This window comes from Euprymna scolopes, chromosome 46 (assembly GCF_053919585.1).
Source record: "Euprymna scolopes isolate OS-2025 chromosome 46, ASM5391958v1, whole genome shotgun sequence".
NCBI lineage: Eukaryota > Metazoa > Mollusca > Cephalopoda > Sepiida > Sepiolidae > Euprymna > Euprymna scolopes.
Genome location: NC_136527.1, coordinates 68,945,031 through 68,957,018, shown reverse-complemented (window position 1 = coordinate 68,957,018; position 11,988 = coordinate 68,945,031). Strand labels below are relative to the sequence as shown.

The window sequence follows — 11,988 nt, the reverse complement described above, 5'->3', positions numbered from 1 at the left end:
CTGGACTCCGGCTACCTGGTGCTATCACGGTAGTTATTCCATATATATATATATATATATATATATATATATATATATATATATATATATATATATCGGTAATTTTATTTTACTTATTTTCCACCGTAAAAATCCCCTTTAAAATGACAGCTTTTACCGGTTTTCGGGTATGCTGAAAACAAATATCGCATTTAAGTTTTCCGCAAACAAACAGTTTTCGAGATATTAAGGAATGTAATTCCTTTCGTTATATATGGTGGGCACTGTTGAATGAATAAGCACGCAACAGAAGTACACTCGAGCTTGTGCGTACAACAATGGCCCTACGAAGGTCAGGGAACACACTGCAAACTAATACATAATCTTATCCCCCCCTTTTTTTTAACAAAATTTAATGTTTAAAATGCTTGTCTCTATGTTCTTGCTTAATGAATTTTTTATGTAAAACTTTATATCATTTCAATTGAATTTGAAAAATGCAAATGGCGTCGTACTAATAAAATGTACGATTTATTTTGTCTTTAATTTGTTAGTAACATAAAATTCATTTAATCTTTTTATAACTCTGTGATATGTAATAATTTTATTTTATTTAAAAAAATCAATCGAAATAAAAAAAATGTATTAGTTTTGTTCAAATCTAATTTATTTAATCCTTTGGGGTTTTTTTTTTCATACAAAATATGGATTTATGGCGGGCTTGTGTGTTAGTTAAAACCTAGGGTTACTTAGTTTAAAATTGTTTCACAAACTTAGCATGTATAAATATTATTAAAGTTCACACCATTTGAATTATTTTCTCACCTCGACGGCGAAAGACTCTAAGAAAGATAAATGGGATAGAGGTGAGCAGGAAGCAGAACTACATTTCGAATGATAGTGACTATGAAGAAAAAAGTTTTTTTGTTTTTTTAAGGTGGTCACCACTTACCAACACCCGAAAGTCACTCGCGGATAAGAGTTATTGCGTGTACAGTACGTTAGTGTTGAGATTTGATAGTGTCTTACTTAAGGGGGCGGTTCATCAGGAATTTGTTTATGTTGTACTTGATAACATCCAAGTTGTAGTCAGGCGGGAAACAGGCAAAAGGAAGAGAGTTCCACAGGCGTGCACTTCTAAGAAAGAAACTTTGTTCATGGAATCTACGTTTTGGTTTGGGCACAGATAGAGAGTGGGGAAAATTTTTGACAGTGGTTTCAGCTAGACGGGTGTTTTTCGTGAAAGATTGGCGAGAGGGTACCAGTGATTGGAGCTCAGAGAAGCACTTGCCATGGAAGTTTGGAACAAAAAAGGTCGCTTGCTTTATTATTGGATCGACCCTCGTAATAATTATTGAAACTTAAAACTATTGACGTGACATAAGGGTGCACCTTACAAATTGCACACGTAAAAATGGGGCACGTGAATTAATAAGAAACATTGGAACAAAGGAAAAATAAATTTGTGACAGAAAATTAAAATCGTTCAGGAAAGCATGATATTAGGCAAAATTTCGAAATGATAAAAAAAAAGACTAGAAACTTTAAATGGTTTCTGAACATTAAATATATACAGGTCGGTATATTGTCTTTTATACAATCGTTCAACTGTCAACTTTTTACTGGTTACTCTGTTCTTTTTTAATATCTTGCAGCCATTTTGTTAATTTGGTTTACATGCAACTTTCTCAGTGGAAAATAATTATAAATGATTTTCCTTAATATTTAAACATGTCTTTTTTTTTTTTTTTTTTTTGACCAGTTGGGCATGCGCCAACTATTCCAATATAAACTCCACGATATTCACTTAATCATGTCATTCGCAGCAAGCAAAACCGGCGGAGTCTCCATCCCACAAGCAAATCGAAATAAGATTGGATAAAAGTAAGTATAATATTATTTTAATTAATTTAATATTTTGTAAATATGTTTTTTAAACCTTTCCAAATTATCACATGTTATTCTCTAATTTGTTATGATTTTATTAAATTTTCAAAATATTTCTCTTCGGTTAATTTTACTTTTTAACAAAATGTATTTAAAAAATGTTTCGTTGTAAAAAATGTACAACATGAAAAAATCTTACGAAAACGTTGTATATTTTATTGTTTTGTATTAATTTATGTTTTAGTCCTTATTTAAAACATACGGAGGATGAAGTTTAGTTCGTCCAAATTTCTTTTCTTTTATTAAAACAGTAAATACTTATTTTTAAATATAGAGGGTGATGATGTTCTGATTTTTGTTAAGAGACTTATTTTATTTGGGTGCCATCCAGACTTAGGGTTTGTAGCAATGTAAACGTACGCTTGTCTTTTTACTAAGGATGGGACGATTCTAATTTATTTCCCGATTCCGATACAATTACCGATTCCGTTCTAATTTTCCGATTCCTTACGATTCCGATTCTAATAACAAAAGCAGCCGAAGAAAACCCAACTATAGCATACGAGACCAGCGCCGTCGCTATCGAATGATTTCATTAAATGGCGTCGATTGAAGTTTGTTTTAATGTTTCGATATTGTAATATGTATTTCAGAGAACAATGATTTTAAGATATAAATATATTATACAAAATTTCGTATATAAAATTCAACTAACAATTCCTTTGCGACAGTTTTTTTTCTTGTCTTGAATAAATTTGTGAAACAAAATCTATAAATGAGAGACATGTTCATTTTTTTTCACCCATCATTTCTATACAAAATACGGTGCCATGGGGAAACTCGCCAATGGAAAACTCGTCATTGACTGAATAAATATCGATGGAAAACACATTTAAAGGCTGTTATTGAAGGATATATTGTTTTTAAAAGAAACTATTCCCACACATAGTATTAGAAAAAATATTTTTACTTGTTTTACTGTTATATTCTTGAATTATTTATTTATTTATAAATTATTTTGGAGATGAGTAAATTTGTATAATTGATTTTATTTAATTATTTGGACTATTATCCTTATCTTCTACTTGTTTTTCTACGACGTTTCGGCCAATTATACCTCTGGCCTGCAACAGGATTTGGCATTCCTATCCCGTTGCGGTTAACCTGACGAAGGCCAGAGGTATAATTTGCCGAAACGTCGTAGAAAAACGACTGGAAGATTATGATAATAGTCCAAATAATTAAATAAAATCAATTGTTTACTGTTTTATTTTAAAAAGACAAAATCGTTTTCTACCTAACTGGGTAAGTTGTTAGTGGTTTCACTTACTTTAAAACGTTTATTCAGTTAAAAAACGAGACTACAGACTGCATAATATTTTTGTAAATATTTAGATATATTTACTGTTTTTAAAAGGAGCAAAATCGATTTTTCTTCCTAGCTTGTTGTTAGTGGTTTAATTTATTTTCAAGCGTTTATTCAGTAAAACATAAACAGACAATTAGCGTGGAGTGTTGCGTGAGAACGAGAAATAATGTCTGACATGAGGGTATCACATCTTAGGGGTCTTGATAATCACTCCAAAATAGAGAATTAAAGAAAATACTAAGGGAGATTTAGTTTCAAAAAGAGCCCCCCCCCCCCAAATGCAAATAAATGTTAATATTTTTAAATATAATTTAGGGAGGGGAGACTTTAAAAAGTAGATCTCTCAAAAAACAAAACGTTAAACAACAACAAAAAATTTAATTAAAAAAATTCTTGATAAAAGGTAATAGAGTTTACATTAAATTTCTTTATTGATTCGTTTTTTCTTAATGATTCTTTACATTTTTTTTGTTGGTTTTATGCTTAGTTAAAAAAAAAGTCTAAGCAAATATAACTTTTCCTCTTTCAGTTTTTAATATTTTCATGTTCCTATTCACTTGCCTCTCCACGAGGGAAGAGTAAGACACAAGGTCGTGTGTGTGTGTGTGTGTGTGTGTGTGTGTGTGTGTGTGTGTGGAGACACTGTGGATGAGAACCAAAATAAAAATTCTCAGTAAAGAGGGATTTCTCCTCCACTGATCGAGGACAGAAAAGGTGAACTGTAGTATCAGAACAGATACTACACTTTGCTCCTAATAATAAATAAAGTTACGATCAGATGAAACAAAGTTTTGCTCACTGACCGTATTAAATTTAAATAGTTCAAATTATCGGAAATTATACTTAGAATTAATTCTAAATTGGATGCCGACATTAATTTACTTTTTTTTTTTTTTTTTTTTTTTTTTGAGGGGGGACTTCCAAAAGTGGTAAATGTTACCTTACGCTACAACAGAACACCGACCACTCTAATTTGTTTTTTTTTTTTTTTGTTTTTTTCGGGGGGGGGGGGTATTCCAGGTCGCTAACCACGAATCTGATGATCAAAAATGTCACAGATTTACCGTTTGTATGGTATGACCCCAGGATCCTGGAACTATTTTACGCCATTTCACTGCCTTCAGTAGTGTTTTCTTACATGATTCGTGCGCACTCGCGTAGAATTGACTTATCACGTCGCGGAGGAATCTTTAGCGAACATTTTGAAATATGTTTTCAAAAAGATATGATTCATTTTTTGGTGTGTTATGTAGTTTTTAATGCTTTTTAATTGATCTAAAAAAAAGTTTTCACGAGTTTACAAAAACACTTTTTTGGAGGGGGAAGTGAGTGGGTTGTATTGAATTATATAACTTGTGTAGTTTAACAGGCGATGTCTTCCCTCCTTTTTGAAGGGGGGCGGTATTCAATTAAATAACTTATGTGGTTTAACAGGTGCTTCTGCAGTCTAATATACCGTTTTTCCGAGTAGAATACCGTTTAACATTTCACAAAAATTCTGTTTACATTGGGGAGACCGAGGCCGCCACCACTACTCCGCCCTTATCCCCCCCAAAAAAACAGAACGAAAAACATGTTTTTAGCAAACCGCTTATGAAAACTTAATTTTTGTTTAGATCAATTAAAAAGTATCAAAAACTTTGTAACACACACACACACACACACACACACACACACACACACACACACACACGCATACAAATGAACCACATTTTTTTTAAACTTTCTTATTTCAAATGTCTGCTAAAGATTCTTTTCACTATAAGAAAATAATTACTGAAGGCGGCGAAATGGCGAAGATAGTCCCAGGGTCAGGGGGTTCATACCATGCAAACGGTAAATTTGCGACGGGTTTGATTATCAGATCCGTTGTCAGCGACCTCGAATGCCTCTAAAACAACAAATAAATTAGAGTGATCGGTGTTCTGTTGTAACATTTACCTGAAAAACATACACAGTCGATCGGTCTGTAACACAGACAAATAACAACAAATAAATGAGTATAAATATTTATTTTAAAACATACGGTTCTCTTGTAGCAAATGTCTCCTTGATTTCTACTTAGCTTTTTCTCGCTTACATGCCCTATTAACAATTCGTAGCAATAGGCTGACATCAATGGATATTTTCTAAAAAAACTGGTTAACAATTTTTTTTTGTTTTTGAAATGTGTAACATATTTCGGGTCCATTTTAATATATGGATTCGAAAAAGTTATCAAAATTGTAGTAGAAAACGACCTAATAAATGTCATTGTAATATTTATTGGGTGGGGTTTTACCATCATTTAGTTTTATTTCTTATTTTGAAGTGATTATTGAGCATTCAAAAACATCGTGGCCAGTTTTTTTATTCTCTTTTTTCGAACCGAATAAACATTTTACATGAAATAAAAAAATTCTAAAAATTTACGCAGTTAGGTAGAGAATTAATTTTTCTTGTCTTTTGCTAATATTTAATTGCTATATTTTTAAAAACTTTTTGATATCTGTGTGTAGTAATACAAACCCTTCAATTTTTGTGCTATTATCGAAACTCCCAAGATGCCATCCTCTCACGGCGGACATTTTTTTTTTGTTCTCGCGTAACACTCGACACTTGTTTTTAACAATAAACGCTTTAAAATAAATGAAACCACTAAAAGATGGGAAGCTAGATAGATAACGAACACTTAGAAAACTCATTTTTTTCTTTTTTAAAACGGTAAACAAATTTTAAAAAATAGTTTGCGGTGTGTACTCTTTTAAAAACAATCTCTTGTAAGAACGTTCATAAATATGTTTTCAATCGATATTTATTCAATAATGGAACGGCAAAAATGGACGAGTTTTCCGGGAACCGCTACAACTCCCGTAACTAAATAATTGCATTCTAAAATGAGTTTCTACTTTTTAGGTGATTATGTGTGACTGGACATTCTAAAAAAAAAAAAACAAAAAAAAAACGGAAAAAATATTAGAATTTGGACTAGGGGGGTTGAGTTTCTTCTATGAATTTCATTCTTTACCGCTAACTCCAAGTCTGACTGGAATGATGGTAAAATCACATTCAATCATTTTAAAAAGTTAATAGTGACCTTACCGCCCCCCCCCCAAATATCCAGAAAACTGCCCTAAAAGATTAGAATAGCTCAGAAATCGGGTCATCTCTTACGTTAAATTTATATGTGAAACTCTAGGTGTGTCAGAAACTTTGTGAAAAATATTGAATAATTCGACCCACCCACCTGTCTTTCCAAGCTTATAACTACTGGAAAAATGAAATTCAAACCCTAATTTTTTTTCAATTAAAGGAGCAAGGACCAAGGTTTCTTTAAAAAAAAAAAAAGATTTTTCAACTTCGGACTTTACAGGTAAATTTCTAAAAAAAACACTTCTTTTTTGTTTTAAATTTGAATATATTATTAATTGATCTTTTCTCTACAATTTGTGATATATAAAACTTTGGTGAGAAAATTAATTATTTACTTTTTAATAGACATTTCAAAATGGGGAGGGCGTGAAGTTTAAAAAAAGTTTGTCTAAAATATTATATTAGGTTTATTGAAAAGAGCATAAAATTTCACATTGACCCTGAAAATATCGTAAAAATATAATCAATAGAAAAATTGATAGATTTTTAAAGTTTAAAAATTGAAAAATACTGAACTCGTAAAATTAATTTAATTTCATTACTGTTTTTTAAAAAAGAAAAAAATATTTTTCTTCAGACGTACCTCTCCATCGTACTGTATATCGATACTCTATGGCTGACTGGGATAGCTTCCGTACATTCATATCTGACCTACCTCTGCATTCCATGTTTAAAAAGGATGTGTCCTCTATAGTATGAGACCTGACCGAATAGTTAATTGTAGGCATAGACCGATTCATACCAGCAAAAAATTCCAACAAAAACTCAACAGCCAGCCATGGTTCTCCCCTGAATGTGCTGCTGCCATCGCGCACAGAAATCACTTTTTCCATAGCTACCAACGTAATAGATGTACTAAGACTAAAGCTGCTTTAAGGACTGCCAGTAACCACTGTAAAAGATTAATAAAACATGCAAGAGAGCTATATGGTCAGTCTGTTAAATCCAAAGTAGCTGAGCAGCGGCTTGGTTCCCACCAGTTCTGGCAAATAGCAAACAGGATCTTGAACAGAAGCGTGCGTTCTATCCCAACTATCATCAATGGACCTGAGGTCATCTCGTCAGCATCAGACAAGGCCAGACAATTTGCCAAGAACTTTGCAGCTACTTCTACCCTATGCGACAATGGCCATCAACTCCCTGTATTTCCTCCTATAACAGACAACACGCTATGGAACATACAGATATCTGTGCGTGAGGTCGCCAAGTTAATCAAGAACATTGATTCCAGTAAGCAACTGGCCCTTACGGCATTCCAGTTATAGTGCTGAAAAAGCTCCAACCAGAACTTGCCCCCATACTTACAAACTGTTTAAGTGTTTCCTTCAGGAGAAGTGCTCTCCAACACCCTGGAAAATCTCATCAGTATGGCCTGTATTTAAGAATTCGGGTGAAAAGTCATCTCCCTCTCAGTACAGACCAATAAGTCTCCTGTGTGTCATGAGTAAGTTGTTGGAATCCATATTGAATAAAGCAGTAGTCAACCACCTCAACAGAAACAACCTTCTTAGTGACATGCAATATAGTCTCCGCTCTGCAATATCTACAGCAGATATGCTAATGGTTATATCAAATCGGATTAGTGAATCTCTTGACAAAGGTTTCCTTTCCAGGGCAATTGCTCTTGACATATCGAAGGCCTTCGATAAGGTATGGCATAAGGGCCTACTTCACAAGATTTTCAGCTACGGTATTACTGGAAATGTTTTCTCAATCATTAAATCATTTCTCTCTGATAAGGCTCATAAGGGTAGTGGTTGATGGGCAGAAATCAGAGGCCCACAGTATTAATGCTAGAGTCCTCCAGGGGTTCACCCTGGGCCCAACTCTCTTCCTGATCTACATCAATGATCTCCCAAAACACATACTTAAAATCATTCGTTGACATCTATGCTGATGAAACGGCCATCTATGGCAACACATCAAAGGCCGTAAATTACAAAGTTCTCTCTAATTCTTTCTCCTCTAATTTTGAGCGCGTGGTACAGTGGGGAAGAGGTGGCTGGTCACTTTTAATGCATCCAAAACCAAGCTTCTATCTTTACATCATCAACGCTCTGATCCCCATCTGGCATCAATTGAAATAGATGGCTCTCGTCTTGGGGAGGCTCCATGTTTTGACAAGCTTCTGGGTTTGACCTTTACTCCTGATCTGAAATGGAACACGTACATCAAATCTGTTGCCGGGACACTGGGAAAATTGTGGGATCCTTCTACCGATCCAGGAGATATCTCACTACTGATGCAATTCTCTATCTGTATAAAAGCTAACTACGTCCAAGGATTGAGTACTGCTACCAAATCTGGGCAGGAGCTGCTAAAACAGCTTATCCTGCCTTGACAGAGTACAAAATAGACTTCCTGGGTTAGTGTGAGATGCCCTTTTCTCTTCCCTGCAACCTCTCTCCCATGGAAGAGACGTTGCGAGCTTGTCTTTGTTTTATCGTTATTTCCATGGCAGGTGCTCGTCTGAGCTCCAATCCCTCGTCCCCCTCGCCAATCTTTCACGAGAAACACCCGTCTGCCTGAAACTACTGTCAATACTTTTCCCCACTCTGTATCTGTGCCTAATCCAAACGTAGATTCCATGAGCAAAGCTTCTTCCTTATAACTGCACGCCAGTGGAACTCTCTGCCGCTTGCCTGTTTCCCATTTGACTACAACTTGAACGTCTTCAAGTCCAACATAAACAAACTCCTGACAACCGCCTCCTTAAGTAAGACACTCTATCAAAACCCCTAATACTAATGATTACTGCAATACTATCTCATTGATTAATGTACACGCAATAAACCTTATTCCTGAGTGGTCTTCGGGCCTTGATAAGTGGTTAATCCTATGTAAAAAAAAAAAGAAAGAAAAGAAGTGAAACTCTAAATCGAAAAGAATTTGTGTTTTCTTCCACGACAAATTTTCAGGGTGTTCATACGTAATTTCACTTTTGATTAGAAGGATTTTTTGAAGACTTTCATATACGATTACAACAATAATATTTTATGTAGTAAAATAATCCACTTAACGTTTATATTTTTCTGAAAATATAACAGTTAAATATAAAAGGAAAAATAAGAAAAACGTGTTAAAATGTTTTCAATTAAAAAAATACGCAATTAACGTTTATATTTTCATGAAAATAAAGTTAAATATGAAACGAAATATAAGAAAAACATTAATAAAATATATTTTCAATTTAAAAAAAATACGCACTTACATTTTTGTTGTCAGACAAATTTTCAGTCTCCATCTGTATATTTGCGTCATTGTTATCGGCGGAAAGACTATAAACTTAACTGATAAAATTGCTTCATTTACAATCATGAATCATTCATTACTTGATTTAAGTTTATGTACTTTTATCAGCATATCGAATACTTTTTATGACAAGTAAACACTACTAACAGACAGATGCCGAAATCAAAGTAAAGTTGGCGCCAAAATTTTCAAACGTGGAAGTGAAAAACCTCGAAGTTCATTAATTCATTAAAGCTTTTTTTGTTTGGTTTGTCTATGACCGGGAAAAAAGCCAACATATATATATTTTTTTGTTTTGCACAAGTAAAATAAATTTACATCGTGTTTTATGTTATTATGAATATAGATTTTAATATCACTAGGTACTTAAAACCAATGTTCATCATTTTATCTTCAGTGCCAACAATGTCAAATTAAGTTTAACACTTTTATTTTTAAAGAAAACTGCTTCGGAATCGTAAATTAGTTTTCCGCTACAGATTTCAATATCTTAAAGTTCCGATTTTTCCGATTCGCTTTTTAGACTCCGATTAATCGTCCCCACACTACTTTCTACCGAATCCCAAGAAGCGTACATAAAATTTCTCTCTTAAAAATCAATTCTTTTTAAATGCACACAAATCACTATTTGCTTTGGCAGTCGACCGAAAATATGTTAATTTTACGCAATGTTCACGTGCGAAACAGGTACTTTCTTCTAAATATTGAAGTAATTATACAAGGTTTTCATAGTTTACACACGTGATCATCTAAAAAATACAAAACAAAAAAATTACGAATGTATTTAAGGGTCATCATTTGCTTTAAAATGTATATATTGTTTCTTTTAATTAAAAAAAAAACTTAATATATTCTTAATGTAATGTATTCCCTTATTTGTCTGCAAGTTAAAAGTTCAATTTTCAAAGTAGGTGATAATAAGTAAAAATAGGATAAAATTTAACATTTGTATAAAATGTATCGATTAAAATACATTTATATTAACTGTAAACAATTATAGTCCTATTTACAATGCATCCCCACGGGACAGTTAGATAACAGGGTCGTTTTTTTAATGTGGAGAAAAGAAACAAAAAATAAAAATTGTCTCAGTCGTGAATGATTTCTCCTCCGCTAACAGAACAAGAAATTGAAGTTTAGCATCTGAAGAACAGATACTACAATTTGATCCTGACCCTAAGGCCACGAAAGTGCAAACAATTACAGTCTTACAAGTTCATAAAATTATTAAAATCAGTTTTTTTTTGTATAAATTAATAAATTTAATAAATGTTTAAAAATATTGAAAAAACGTACATTTGTAATATTTTTCATCAACAAAACTCCTTTTTATTCACAGGTTCATGGATGAAAAAAAAGGATTTAAAAAAATATCTACTGAATAAAACGGTGTCTTTGTTTTTAAGGAGAAAAATATTTTTCTGAAGAAGATATTTGACAAAAAATACAAATAAACCACGGATAGAAACTTACGATTCAGAGGTGTATACCTCATCATTTGAATAATTGTCATACGTCAACAAATACAAGAAAATCACAATTTGTATAGTTTAAAACATTTATAAAAATATATTAAAAATATGGACATGCCGACAAACACTGACGTAAGTCATTATCCACGTGAAAAGTGTAATTCAGTAAATCTGATTGCTTTAAGAAGGCGTAACAGGGCACACGGAATTGAAAAACCTTTTGTTTGTAAAGTGTGTCATTCCGCGTTTGCAAGAAAAAAGTATTTAACGGGACACATGCGGACACACACTAAACCTTTTGAATGTGAAGTGTGCCATTCTGCGTTTGCAAGAAAAAGTGATTTAACAACACACATGCAGACACACATTAAACCTTTTGAATGTGAAGTGTGCCATTCTGCCTTTGCAAGAAAAAGTGCTTTAACAAAACACATGCGGACACACATTAAACCTTTGGAATGTGAAGTGTGCCATTCTGCCTTTGCAAGAAAATTTACTTTAACAACACACATGCGGACACACACTGACGAAAAAAGAACTTTTGAATGTGAAGTGTGTCGTTCTACGTTTGCAAGAGAAGATTATTTAACAAAACACATGCGGGCACATACTGTTGTGCTGTATCCTCAAGCCATACAGAGCGTCCCCAGGTTGCGGATAGGGGAAACCCCTCTATTTATAGGGGGTAGCTTTTAATATTAAATCAAAAGCCGCTGACAATGAGGAAATAAAATGAAAATGAATACCAAAAATAATACATACTGGCTGGCCGTCGCCCAGGATAAAAAGGGTCCCTTACCTCGTTCACACACCAGACGAGAAAAGGTATTTGAAGGTGTGAACCCTCTTACCTCAGATAATGGCACTACCATAACAGAGGTCCACTTGGATCAGCCA

The 11,988-nt window shown here is 33.4% G+C and overlaps 1 long non-coding RNA gene across 2 annotated transcripts in view; it reads left to right on the top strand.

Moving 5' to 3' along the window:
* The window catches only part of LOC145270480 (uncharacterized), a 33,084-nt gene extending 21,387 nt beyond the window's left edge, over nucleotides 1–11,697 (top strand). The window contains exons 1-3 of one of the 2 annotated variants that reach the window (XR_013865385.1): nucleotides 1,208–1,555; nucleotides 1,742–1,863; nucleotides 10,959–11,697. This is a non-coding gene — a long non-coding RNA (uncharacterized LOC145270480). Of the gene's footprint in view, nucleotides 1–1,207; nucleotides 1,556–1,741; nucleotides 1,864–10,958 lie in introns of those variants that run through there. The other variant, XR_013865386.1, reaches the window with a different exon arrangement.
* Nucleotides 11,698–11,988: the final 291 nt, after the last annotated feature.